Raw genomic sequence first — 14336 nt, forward strand, 5'->3', positions numbered from 1 at the left:
TCGTCGGCCAGTAGAAGCGTATCCCCGCAGGCTGGCTGTACCCGGTTTGGAGGCAAACCGGATGTGACGTGTGCCAGTGGCGTACTCCCTGCCCCCAGATAGGTACTTGTACGCCTAGGGAAAGACGCTGCTAGGTGCTGCTGCTAAATCCCTGTGGTTTCTGCCAGTGTAGTAATCGCACCGCTGGCACGAGTTGTTGGGGTCTCGGTGCTGACGCCCGTTATTGCCAATGGGTCGCAAGCCCCAAGGGTAGCGTTGGCCTGGCGGCCTGGGGCACTGGAAGCATCCGAAGGTCCCGGCAAAGCAAGAGAAGACTGGTAACAGAACAACTTGTTTATTCTAACATAGCAAAAGAGCGGCCGGTCAGGTCGACCGAAGTGGAGAGACGGGAGAGCACGTAACTCAACAGTACAAATCGGAGCCTCTCCCCTGGCGTCCGGGGGCAGCTGCTCTTATACCCTCGGCGTCGCGGTCCAAAAGGGAAGGTCACGGGATGAAGGTCACGGGATGAAGGTCACGGGACGGCGGAGCATGAGCCCACGACGGCGCGCACGGTCGAGCCGAGAGACCTGCTGAACCGAGTGTAGTGACGCATCGCCAACCCTCACTTGAGGAGCTCCGCTCCCCGGCTGCCGCGCTTTGACAAGCGGGGGCACACACACACACACGCACACACGAAGACACGTGGCACTGAAACACGCCTGGACACGCTTGGCGGGTAGGCGTTGCGGCGGCGTCGAACGGGCCAAAATGTCCGCCGCTTTGAACAAAGCCCCGGCGTCCGTTGCATCCGCGCCGGCATTACCGCGCGTTGTAGGCGAAACGTAACAGACCGCCCCGCCGGGGGAAGGAGATCCCGATGGTCAGGGGACTGCATCCGCTGTCCGGAGGGATGTCGCTCGATGATGCTCATAACCGTAGTCGGGCGTCCTTTGGCGTTTCTTGAGCGCAGCGCACAGAGAAGGCCTCGTTCTCACGTTCAGGTGCACACAGGACACTGCAAAGTGACTTCGGGAGAGTTGACATTTTTGTTCTCGTTTCCGGCAAGCGTTAGAACCACGCCTGAAAGTCAACCGCTCAGTCAGCAAGCACGGCACAAACCTCACTAAGCCCTGCCAGGCTCTTTCCCCTTTTATACTGCTGCCTAGTTCCTTACAGTAGTTTAGCAGCACTCAGAACGCGTCCACAAATCGGAAAATTGCACTAGAAAGCACATCATCACTTTGAAACACTACACAAAAGCAATAGGTTAAAAAAAATCCTGCCTCAGGAAGAAAAACATCAGTAACAAGCAATTTTGAGGCTGATTTCCACGTTAGGGGCTTCGACTTAAGCCATCGGCGTTACCGTTGAGACTCCCCTTTTTGTAACGTACCTCAAAGGAATATTGTTGCAAAGCGAGGCTCCAGCGCAGGAGGCGGCCATTTTTGGGAGAGATGGTCTGCAGCCATTGGAGAGGGCAGTGATCCGTTTCAATGATAAACCTCGAGCCGGCTAGGTAACATGACAATTTCTGAACGGCCCACACGATACGCGCACACTCTTTCTCGGTGGCGCTATACGCCTGCTCACGACTGGTCAGCTTACGACTAGCATACAGGACGGGGTGTTCTACTTCTCCATTTTCCCGTTGGCACAGTACAACGCCCATGCCTCGCTCACTAGCATCACACTGAACAACGAACCCTTTTGTGTAGTCGGGCGATCGTAGCACAGGCAGGCTTGTTAGGGCGCTCTTTAGGGCGCTAAAAGCTCTTTCCTTCGTCTCATCCCAGACGACTGTTTGCGGCTCTGTCTTTCTTAGAGCATCCGTTAGGGGAGCCGCGATATCAGAGTACCTGGGGATGTACCTCTGATAGTAGCCGGCGACACCTAAGAACGACCGAATATCGGTCTTCGTGCGCGGTTGCGGGAAGTCTCGCACAGCGGCCACCTTTATTTCAGAGGGGCGGCGACGACCCCGACCAATCACGTGTCCGAGGTAGACAACCTCGGCCTGTGCTAACTGGCACTTGGGAGCCTTGACTGTCAAGCCCGCATCGCGCAGGCGGGTTAGCACTGCCCGCAAGTGGGCCATATGCTCAGGCCAGGATGCGGAGAATATCGCTACGTCGTCTAGATACGGTAAAGCGAATTCTTGCTGTCCCCGCAACACTTTATCCATGAGGCTTGAAAAGCAGTATGGCGCGTTCTTCAAACCAAAACTCAAAACTTTAGGACGGAATGTCCCCATTGGTGAAATGAACGCCGCATACCTACTAGCCTCTTCTGTAAGTGGAACCTGCCAATAACCCCTGACAAGATCTAGGGTGGAAATAAACTGAGCGCTACTCACTCTCTCAAGGCGCTCCTCGATGTTAGGGATCGGATAAATTTGATCCTTAGTGATGGAATTAAGCCTGCGGTAGTCGACGCAAGGACGAGGTTCCTTGCCCGGTACCTCAACTAAAATCAAAGGGGAGGTATAATCACTCTCACCCGCTTCAATAACACCGAGCTGTAGCATTTTCTTTACCTCAGCCTCCATAATATCGCTCTGGCGGGGTGACACCCGGTACGCCTTGGATCGTACTGGCTCTGGGGAGGTAAGTTCTATGTCATGAGTAAGGACAGAAGTCCTACCAGGCCTCTCAGAGAACAGACCTTGAAACTCTTGTAAGAGCTGGTGTAGTTCGGTTTTCTGCTCAGGCGACAGCGATGCTTTACTTATTAAGTCACTAATGACTTGATCGGTGTCTTTCCTGTTCGTCACTGAGCCTAGTCCCGGAAGCTCGACCGGAAGCTCTTCTAACTTTCCCGCATCGGGAATTTCCTCTCCAGTATCTGGTGCCTTTGACGCTACAGGCTCAATTTTATCCCGTTCGGGCGTGCTCTGAATACCAGCTTGCTGCGCCTCTGACCCTTTTTCATCGTTCAACAACGTCGGCCTCGCAACTACCGCCTTTGCAGCGAGCTCCCGAACCTTCGATCTGGTTAAGGCCTGAACGCTAGCCTCACCAAACAAAAGCCCCTTCTCGCGCAGGAGGTGATCGGACCTGTTCGAAAATAGGTACGGGTACTGGGGGGGCAGCATAGATGACACTGCGGCCTCCGTCTCAAGTGCTCCGAAAGGTCCTTCAATAAGCACTTTTGCTACCGGCAGACACACGCTATGAGCTTCCACTGCTTGCTTGATCCATGCGCACTCGCCCGTGAACATATCGGGTTCTACGTAAGAGGGGTGAACTACATCCATTGTAGCTGCGGAATCGCGAAGCACTCGGCACTCTTTCCCGTTCACGAGGAGGTCTCGCATGTAAGGCTCGAGAAGCTTGATGTTCTCGTCAGTGCTGCCTAATGAAAAAAACACGACTTTTGGTTTTGTTTCTGGGCACTGCGCCGAAAAGTGACCCGGCTTCTGGCACGTATAACACAGGCGCGCTTGCCTCGCCTCGAACCGCTTTCTGCGTTCGGCTTCGGCTGCCGCCGTCTCCTTACGTTCGGTCGGACACTGCGCCGAAAAGTGACCCGGCTTCTGGCACGTATAACAAACGCGCGCTTGCCTCATCTCGAACCGCTTTCTGCGTTCGGCTTCGGTTGCCGCCGTCTCCGTACGTTCGGTCGGACTGCTTTCACTCGCATCCGAACTACGTGTGTCCCCCTTTGCTCTCATGGGCGTGAACTTTGGCCTCTCAAACTTGGAGCCAAATTCACCCTTTTGACCGTCCTTAGCTCCACGAGCCCGACGCGTCACAAACTCCTCGGCTAACTCAGCGGCTCTAGCCACCGTACTAACGTCTGGCCTATCCAAGACCCAGTACCGCACGTTCTCAGGTAACCGACTATAAAACTGTTCTAGCCCGAAACACTGCAGAACTTTCTCGTGGTCACCAAACGCTTTCTCTTCTTTGAGCCACTCCTGCATGTTTGACATAAGCCTGTAGGCAAACTCTGTATATGACTCACTTCTGCCTTTCTCATTTTCCCGAAACTTCCGACGGAACGCCTCCGCTGACAGCCGGTACTTTTTTAGCAGACTCGATTTCACTTTGTCGAAATCCTCTGCCTCCTCTCTCTCCAAGCGAGCGACTACGTCGGCCGCCTCGCCGGGTAGCAAAGTGAGCAAGCGCTGTGGCCACGTTTCCCGAGAGAACCCCTGCTTCTCGCACGTTCGCTCAAAGTTAACCAGGAACAAACCAATGTCCTCTCCAAGCTTAAACGGCCGCATCAGGTCAGTCATTTTGAACAATACTCGTTCTCCTGCACCGTGTGCCTGACTTCCATTACGAGCGCGTTCCATCTCTAACTCGAGACGCTTCATTTCCAATGCGTGTTGACGGTCGCGCTCTTCTTTTTCTTTCTCTTTTTGTTCTTTAAGTTCGCGCTCATCTTTCTCTTTCTGTTCTTTAAGTTCACGCACCAGTCTTTTCGGGGGCGTGGGTTCGAATCCCACCGCTGCCACCAGATGTAGTAATCGCACCGCTGGCACGAGTTGTTGGGGTCTCGGTGCTGACGCCCGTTATTGCCAATGGGTCGCAAGCCCCAAGGGTAGCGTTGGCCTGGCGGCCTGGGGCACTGGAAGCATCCGAAGGTCCCGGCAAAGCAAGAGAAGACTGGTAACAGAACAACTTGTTTATTCTAACATAGCAAAAGAGCGGCCGGTCAGGTCGACCGAAGTGGAGAGACGGGAGAGCACGTAACTCAACAGTACAAATCGGAGCCTCTCCCCTGGCGTCCGGGGGCAGCTGCTCTTATACCCTCGGCGTCGCGGTCCAAAAGGGAAGGTCACGGGATGAAGGTCACGGGATGAAGGTCACGGGACGGCGGAGCATGAGCCCACGACGGCGCGCACGGTCGAGCCGAGAGACCTGCTGAACCGAGTGTAGTGACGCATCGCCAACCCTCACTTGAGGAGCTCCGCTCCCCGGCTGCCGCGCTTTGACAAGCGGGGGCACACACACACACACGCACACACGAAGACACGTGGCACTGAAACACGCCTGGACACGCTTGGCGGGTAGGCGTTGCGGCGGCGTCGAACGGGCCAAAATGTCCGCCGCTTTGAACAAAGCCCCGGCGTCCGTTGCATCCGCGCCGGCATTACCGCGCGTTGTAGGCGAAACGTAACACCAGCCACATGCGGCCATTGCCGGGTCACGTAGGTTCGTTCGCGTGGTCTTGTTACGCCTCGCTGGATCGTGTACAGTCATGCCGTCCTTGCGCGGCGTGATTGTCGGTGAGTCAGGTTAAATTCTTAAATAGGTCGCGCCTGCGCCTAATTGAGTCTATAAAAGCCTGCACATTCAGTTTTGCTAGCTACAATGCAGTGCGGCTGGCGTGAGCTGTCTCCACGATGCGCTTCGAGCGTGTCGATTTCGCCGTTCTTTATGTTGGCGTTAAGGACCTTGAAAGCAACATGGATCCACAAGAAATGTGCGACAACATCAAGGTAAGTCTACTGAAATCACAAAATTTGAAACAATAAGCGCTAATAGTTGTGTTTTCTTTTAAATTTTAGGCCTTGATTGTTCAACGAGACGGCCCTCGTCGTGCTGGTTTTCAAGGTGCTCCCTCGCTGCCTAGAAGATGCCGATGCGGAATAGAAAATGCAAAAACGTCGCTTGCTCAACCGCAAATTGACGGCTACGCTGAAGCGCACGCCGTGTCTGCGGAATTTGAACCCCGAGGTATGGACCCCCTTTTTCCAGCGGCATGCCGTTACATACCGTCAGGAACACGCTTGGCTTATTTCTGACTCGGTAAAAAATGTTTCACTTTTTCTCGCTTCTCGCTGCGGAAGAAATGCGGACCGTTTGTCGTAGTTGTGTCTCCATTACAGGGTGGCATTACTGCGGTGAATAAAGCAAGTGTTGCCGTTTATACTGTGCGCATTTCACCCTTTGTTGAGCGATCGGAAAATATTGGTCCCACATTTCAGGGCTACTTCGCTATTATGTAGCGGTGAAGTGTAATTTCTACCATTGAACATTCCTGTGTAGATGTGTTTCTGAATCACGTTAAGCACATTTTTTCGTCCATTTCTTGGTCAAACAACGCGATAGAGCGATTGCGCAGATTGTTTACTTCCCTTTCTACAATGTTTAGTTTATTCTGTCGTCTTCCTTCAAACCACCACAGCGGCAAATGGACTTTTTTTATCGAAATTCCGCGTTTTCATAATAGCTGAATTTTGGTGCGGTTAGGTGTCTAAATTTCTCGTACCCACAGCTACCAAAACAGTTGATCAAATTATTAGCATCGCGAACAAATCGCATTCCTACATATGCGAGCTGCTACATATGAGCCCTCAAGAATTTTTAAGAAGCATCTTTTTTCTAAGAACCCTTGCAATATTGGAAAGCCCTGATTGAGGATTCTCATACAAAGCATGCTCAGTAAGTATAATGAAAACATGCACAAACAATGTATAATGTACTGGGTACTCTGGCTGCTTCTAATCACATTACAGGTGACCACGAGTAGGTAGAAACGGGCCTTGAGGCTGTATAGTGGGACGTAATATTCCCACTTTTCGCTATTACTGAATCGTAGTCAGCTTTGAGATTTTAGGTTATGTAAAAAATGCTTCATAAAAAAAAGCACTTGTAATGTCTCGGACACAAAGCGGCCTGTTCTCTGCTTGCGTCTATGAAAGGGTTAAGATGCACACACTATTCAAAGGTCGCATTGAGAACTGAGTTGCAGGCGCTACTATGCTCCGCAAGCAGTAGGATACTAAAAGGAGAAATGAGCAACACCGTACTGCCTTCATTTCTTCAAACCCTTCAACAAAGCTTGAACAAGAAATGCACGCTAGGGTGTCACTACAGACAGCTGCGGCAACACTGACGCATGCGCGAGGATATAAAATGAGGTGCAGCTGTGCGGTGCACGCTGCCATGAAGTTCGAATTAGTTTCCCCCTTGCGAAACTACCGGAAAGGACATATTGCATCCATCGGTGTTAATATATTTTCTAGCATATTTTCTTGTTTTCAGCCAACATACACATCCCCGTTAAATCAAATAGATCACTGTAGATGGCGGCCACAAGCATATTACAAGGACTGTGAATTGGAAGCTGTTAGCTACCTGTGGCACAAAGTCGTGCAAGGGTACACGTAGTCTTTGTGTGCACATTGACTTCATGTTTTACCAATTTGACTGGCTCCTATTGCACTCCGGCTGAATAGCAATAACACACAGGCCACTTTACGTTCGAGCTACTCGAAAGCTTGCATTAGTGAAAAACATCTCAACTTTTTCTGGTACAGCCGTGCGTTGTTGGAAGTGTCTCAATGCATTGCAGTGATTGAACAGCCACATATTGGCTGTACCACTTGGATTTCAGCGTGCATGCGTTGGCTGGACAAAAAATTCTACCATATTTTACCTCCAAACTTTTGCTCACGATTGGAAAGCGCTGTTTCTGTTGTAAATAGATGTGGCTTGCACACAAGGTATGTGCATGCTAAGTGTCTTGGTAAAGAAAAGTAAATGTATGCTGCATGAACAGAAGGTGCTGCAGCCACATAACCTGACCTTTGATCTTCATTATGCTCACAGATTGAAGGGATGGAACTAAGTGCGTGTCTTTTAGATGCTTGATTTCAGCCAGTTAAATTTGCCAACATGGGGATTCAAACCACTGGTGTCCATCTGCTGTTGGGCTGAACTCTCAATTTAGTGAGACTACTAACTACTGCGTTCATTGGTGCTGACAGATATCAAGTCCGTTGTAGCTCAGCATTACTGTATTCTGTCACCAAAATGTTAGAGAACCACTTGAGATCCTTCGATGTCAGCATCCTCATAATCAGTGGGCACCCCATAAGAAAAATAGGTCAACTTTGGCTGGTATCCTTGCAAGTGTGAGAAGGCTAGGCCACAGAAACTCGTTTTTCTGATTTGTGCACAATTCAGCCACGTTAAAATGTGGGGAGCCTAGACATCTAAAAGGCGAGGAGCAAGCAAATTGAATGCAGCTACCAAGCAAAAAATGTGGAAGCGTAAGCTGTTGATTTTTTACTCTAAAGGCACGTTCACACCAAAGACGGAGCGGCTAAACCGGGCAAAGCTCTTGGCCAGGGGATAAAAGTAGGCGTTAAACGAGGCGGCAAGCCCGATCGCTTGCGGACCACTTTTCCCGCCCGCCAGAGCTGTCCGATTTGCCGCGGCCAATCGGAACACCAGACGACGCTGGCGTTTGCTGCGCGATAAGGATGGACGACCGGTGCCACGAGACGGTGACAAGTGCGCCACGAAAACGTTAGATGCTCCGGCTCGGCGGTGCGGGCAGCCAGGCAAGCCGTCCAGTATACAGGGTGTTTCAGCTAACTAGGCCTGCAGTACTCAAATACAATCAATTCAGTAGACTACCCTGTTGAGCAACTTTAATACTTATGGCTCATTGAGAAACATCTAACTGCTTTATTTTTATGAAGATAGCTGCTGTGGTTATTTTTTCAGGACAAAAGAAAGTGCACAAAATCGAAAAAAGTACCATGCAACTATGCACTTTTTAGCAGTGACGAACAAATGAACAATGCGGCATGCAGACAGGATGTAAAAAATATGCAGATCTGACACACTGTGAAAATTATGTAAGCAGCTTTCTTTGCTGCTTGTGTTCATTGATGGCATTTGGCAGTGATATGTTAAATGTTACCTCGCATGCACCACTTGTGTTCGTAGTACACAGAGCTCATAGGCAGACGTGCGCTCCGATGCTCAAGGTGCTGCTGTGCACCATCCATATCCTGTGAGAGTAGTGGCACTGTCATTCCCTCACACGGCGCATCGCATGGCGGGTGAGGTAGAGAAATCCGTTTATTGAATCCTTAGGAGAAATAGTTGCTGCCACGTCCTGTGCCCTACAGAGCAGCGCCTGCTGGCCACACAGGCTTCTATCATGCAGCATGGCCTCCCAGTGTTGTAGTGTAGGGACATTGAAGTTTTGATGCTGGACCACCACTTGCATACTGTCCTTTTGACGCCGTGGTGCTGTATTGCAGCTTTGCATCTGCACATCCTGTCTCAATTGTTGGCATGGACACACTTGCCGTGTTTATTTTTTCAGAAATAGCATAAACATGCCATACCACACCTTCAACTATCATTATAATATTTTTAGTTTGCCACTACAACTGTCACCATGTCTAGATGTAGTATTTTTCTTTTAAAGAGACTCTATACGAAGGATGCTTTCTGATGGCATCTTTACCTTCTCGTATGATCATTCAGCAAGCACAAAGTGCTGCAGCTTCTGCAATGCTTTTGTCTATTCCTTCCAGGCACACTACTGTCAATGTATCATTAGCGATGAAATAGAATACCGCCCGTTGCTCAAAGCAGCTTCAATATAGATTCCAATCGGCAGAATAGGCAGACTTGTGGCAGTATACAACATTCTATAGCCATAAAAGGCAAGCTAGCATAGTGGGGCATCTCAATGCTTGTAAAAGCATTCAACTGCATGTATCTCCAAATAACTAAGCTCAAGCAGACACTGCCAAAATTCGTGCTTCTCATGGTGAGTCGGTGCGGGAACTTGAAGGTGTCGCTTTTCCTTCATTTTTGTGTTTCTTATGTTTTTGCTAAGGCTCTTGCCACAGCAAAGTTGCTCTTGTGGTATTTTAGAAGGGTAATTTAATAATCACCTAGGCGATGTCATTTCCGTCATTTGGTTGCACTGTGTGCATCAGTGCAATAAATGGGTCAAACGGCTTAATACGAAATGTTGCCAGGCCATTTTGGCACGACACTTGTGGATAACATTTTGGTGTGGCTTGGGCGAGACTGAAAGAGAGAAATTGACACATACAAGCTCAAAGGCCAGGCACTGTTCCCTTGTGGCCTGCACAACCACTAGAATAGCAGCTAGTATTATCAATTCATACTGAGTATCACAAAGTGTAACATTGCAAGAACTGTAGCTTGCTTGATGAGACAAGGCACTTGTAGCTGTCGCTGAAACATGTGGTGTGATCAACATGTACAAGGTTACAATACTCTACACCCTTTTTGTATTTAAGATTTAACTTTGCCCACAATCTGATTACAGCTTTCCAGAGTTCCTTGGAAAATCCTCCCATGCACCTGCCATGTACATTGCCCTCCTCCTCGATGTGGCGTGCAAGATGGCAGCAGCAGCTGTGGGAACAGTTGAAGAGGCGAAGAAAGGTCCACTTTATAATAGGTTGTATGTAAATAAAACTGATCGACCTCAACCGATTCGGCTTCCACTTTTGTCAAGACAATTGTCAGCAAAGCAATGGAGCAATTTCAGTGGGGCGATAGTAATAAATAGTGCATAGAAATTCTTGGAAGCCCCGTCAGCTTTCTTGCTGTTAACAAGCTGTCTTGGTGAGGTGGTTTAGGCAGGGAATGCCAATTCATGAGGGATGGTCATGGCCACCATGTTCAATGTATGTGCAGCATTAATCAGTTCTCTAGACCGAGTGCACTAATGTCACATGATACATTTTCAAACCTCGCATGCTTTCTTTGGGGCTGAGAAAATTAATGAAGCATGAAACTCAGCATGTTGCAGTTTTCAATTAACCATCACTGCATTTGTCCATTCTTGAAACAAATTTTATTGTACCAAATGCATACAGAATGAATTTGTGGAATATCCAAAGTACATTTTGCTTGTGTTGGTCAAGCAGCTGGCAGAACAAAACCACAAAGTTGCAAAGCAGAAAGGTAACACTTCTTTTGAAGTACGCAACTGGCGAAACAGTGTTGCTAACACACGAGTGCAAAACTTGCTGCCGATTAAAAAAAGGGAGCTGCTACACACCACTTTGTTCCTTGACCATTTATTTTTTCTTTCGTGGCTGATTTTTAAAAATCCTTGCTATAGCAAATGCAAGGACATCAGAAAATCAACGCACAACAGATATTGGTGCATTGGTGTAAAGCAATGAAGATATAATTTTGCATGCACATTATTTAGTCTGAAATAGAAGGATACAGCACAAACGTTACTCTTCAATCCCAATAAAAAATATGGAACTCGTGGGCTACACGAGGGCTACGGATAAATCTTGAGGGCCTCGGATTCTGTAATGTGCAGCTATACTTAAGTACACAAGCAAGATTCTGCCTCTACCTGGGTGCAGCTTTGTGACCTGGAATGAAAAGCCACAGCCATCGAGCTGCTGCAGTGGCGACATCACAGTAAAAGGTAATAGCGAAAAATTAAAACAATAATATGGCCATGCAACTTGCACATCAGATAGGTCACGTGAAGCTTCTATTTCCAATTTTTCTGGTGTTGCATAGGACGAAAATTTTGAAAAGTGATAGTGTACGATTTTCATACATTAACAATTATGCATATCTAGTTTTTTTTTAACCATGCAGATATTTAGCAAAAAGTTTTGAGCACAGAGAGCCTGTCGTTCTTGCAAAGGAGTTTCTAGGTGAGGAGGACACACTTTGCTGCTAATGCGAGTTTCAGAAAATTAATTTTGAAAAATTCAGTCACTTTTTTATTAGTAACTTGGCGGCAGCTTTCTAAATGGCATATTTGGAGGCAGTCACATGTGAACGCACACCCTTTCTTTTTCGAAATCTCGAAAATTGCACTTATTTTGAAATATTCATTATCGCGCTCAATTGAGTACAATCAAAACTTGGTGCATCCTGCTCCACATCAGGCGGCAGTGCCCTGTCAAGAAGTGTGGGACAAAGCTTAAATGATAGCCTGACACGGCACACTGATGCACATGCTTGCCAGGCAAAGTGTGTCGTATCAGCTGCTACAATGACTGGCCAAGATGTTGTTTCAGACTTTCTCGAGCCTGTTGTCGGGGGTGTTTCCATCTGATGAGGTAGCGGGACCTTCTTTTCTGCGCTCCCAGCACACTCGGTTCCAATATTGCCTCGATTTACCAGTGAAATTCAATGATGAATATCTTGAATTAGGTGCAACTTTCAAGATTTGTAAGAAATGAGAGTGCTATAAAATGTGACTGCCTCCAAATTTGTGGAGTTCCAAAATAGAGGAATTCCTCTGCAAGAATGCCACATTTGCTGCGCTCATAACTTTAAAACAAGAAAATCTGTATGGTAATAAAAGACACCCTGTACATATACAGTGTGCATTGGAGCATTTCATGCAACCAATATTCAAGCACCTTCTGTCTACAAAGAATTCATAAAGCAAATTTATGCTTGGAATCAGTTACGAGCACTGGAAATGCAAACACTGTGACGAACCCTGGTCACATGCCAGGCATTGTGTGGCTGCTCTCTGCGTAGGGCCTATGAATAAAAACCACCTTCAACATTACACAGTAAGCTACCAATTGCTATGTGTAGGAAGACTTAGTTCTTCAAATGCAATTATGACCTAGACATTCTAAAGCTTTTCTGATAATGTACTTTTAGTGAACAAGTACCCCAAACTTGAACAACTCTGAAGCTATAATGCCATTATTATCTGAAAGATGCACTCACATTTTTTTAATGCAGTAAGGAAACATTCATAATCGACAATGCCACCATAGACATGAGAGTCATATAATATTGCACTGCGTGCAGCAAGGATAGCACAATCTCGCACAAAAGATTAGTCTCTCCCGCAGACTTTGAGGGCTTCTTTATTATGTCTCACTTATGATGCCGTGACATGGTACGAAACCATGATGACGTAACTTATGATCATGAGTTACTCTTGAATGAAAGCTTATGCACACATGCATATTCCTGCATTGTAACTCTGGAGTGCACTTACAGTAAGGACACTGTGAAAAGAAGAAAAGGCCAACAGCAAGAACCAGGCAGCGCAGTGCTGTTTGCACCTTCTCGGCTGTTGTTGGTTTAAGTCACCTTCACTGCAGCAGAGTCGTGTTATGCGGCGAAGCATATTTAGCATCATGCAGTGAAGCATATCTGAAGTTAAAGGGGACACTGTTACGGGGCCCCTGCTGGTGCTTGTGGTTACCCGACACTATCAGCTTAAGTACTCGTACTGTGACCTCTTCATGCATTTGGACAACACCAATCGCCATGTGAAAACCTCTGTTCACTACTAATCTTGCTAAGAGCCTAAATTGTTTCCAAACTACAAATTTCACAAAGTGGCAAACTTGGCAATGCTTCTGGAACCTCTTTCTAAAGTACTTTAATACTACCAGGATGCTTCAATGTCAAACTGGATTAAAAACCTGGGATGAGATTGTGCAAGCTTCTAGCTTTCTGACTGTTTGCTTCACTTTCTACATCAGTGAGTAGGCAGTGTTCAATAGGCGCTCCCACTTCACCAAGCAGACGACCGCTGACGAAAGCATGGTGAAGGCGAATAATGAGAGCGCAAGCAAACATTCAGAATGCAAGATCTCGCCCTTGGATTTAGAGAAAGGAAGGATAATTTCAACACCAAGGAACACCAACACTGGGCAACATTCATGCACCAGCTTTGTCAGTTTTTTGATGCTCCCAGTACTTGTGCTGAAATCGTGAGAAAAGCCCAGAGAGAGTATACAATTCGAGAATCATGTACCTTACATTGTGGATGTCCTTGCACTGTGCTAACGCATGAACACCACCACGTCTCAAAATGATCGAATGAGACATATTAAAGGCACAAACACTGTTACCTTATACGTCCTTGGTATGCAGAACCCCAGCGCCTCCACCACTTCTAAGGAACCGCTTTATTCTTGCCGAGCTAGAGCTATGGTGAGGAAGAAGCGACACACACTACGTACGGATGAGGAAGATGACGGAAAGTCACATTGCGCTCACAATATCGCTAGCGTGGTAGTTTCCCAAAGGAAGCGGTCACACCACTGCGTATAAAGTGTATGCACAGGGATTCTCATACGTCTTCCCTGTCCAAGGGACTGGTGGCAAGCACCACAAAGCAGCACTGGTCAGGTGCATTCCAATTAAATTCTTAAGAATTGAGAAAAGGCCGATTCAACGCAAAGCAACGACCTGACACCCTTGCCAACAAACCTGTTGAACTGGCATTAAGTTTCAGATATTTGCGGCCACACATATGTAAACCAATGGGCAAGGTTCTGACTGGTGTTGTAGAAGTCGCGGGGCGCTTTTTTCGTTGCGACGATAGATCGGATTCGTTTACAAGTAAGGCTCCAGGAGGGCACATGTAACCGGCAAACAGAGGCCTCAGGAGAGCATTAGATTATAATCAAGGAGGCGGCAGGGTACCCAAGGGGCAGTGGAGGGATCAAAACTGGAAGCAGGGCGGTCCCAAACTGGAAGCAGGTTATGTTGCCACAACTCACGGACCACCTTGACTCCAGCCTTGTCCGCGAAAGCGGACAGCTGCTGATCTTAAAATGCGTCAGAAAATTGGGAAAGTACGACTTACACACAGCC

At 47.9% G+C, this 14336-nt stretch overlaps 1 long non-coding RNA gene across 2 annotated transcripts; it reads left to right on the forward strand.

Moving 5' to 3' along the window:
* Positions 1-5115: 5115 nt before the first annotated feature.
* Positions 5116-10207, forward strand: LOC126538398 (uncharacterized). Of its 2 annotated transcripts, XR_011890759.1 has the most exons (3): positions 5116-5428; positions 5498-5666; positions 10042-10207. It is a non-coding gene; the product is annotated as an uncharacterized lncRNA (long non-coding RNA). The 2 variants fall into 2 exon arrangements; XR_011890758.1 differs by having other exon boundaries at positions 5116-5666.
* The last annotated feature ends 4129 nt before the right edge of the window (positions 10208-14336 follow it).

The sequence above is a fragment of the Dermacentor andersoni genome, chromosome 10, assembly GCF_023375885.2.
Source record: "Dermacentor andersoni chromosome 10, qqDerAnde1_hic_scaffold, whole genome shotgun sequence".
In the NCBI taxonomy this organism is placed as follows: Eukaryota; Metazoa; Arthropoda; class Arachnida; order Ixodida; family Ixodidae; genus Dermacentor; species Dermacentor andersoni.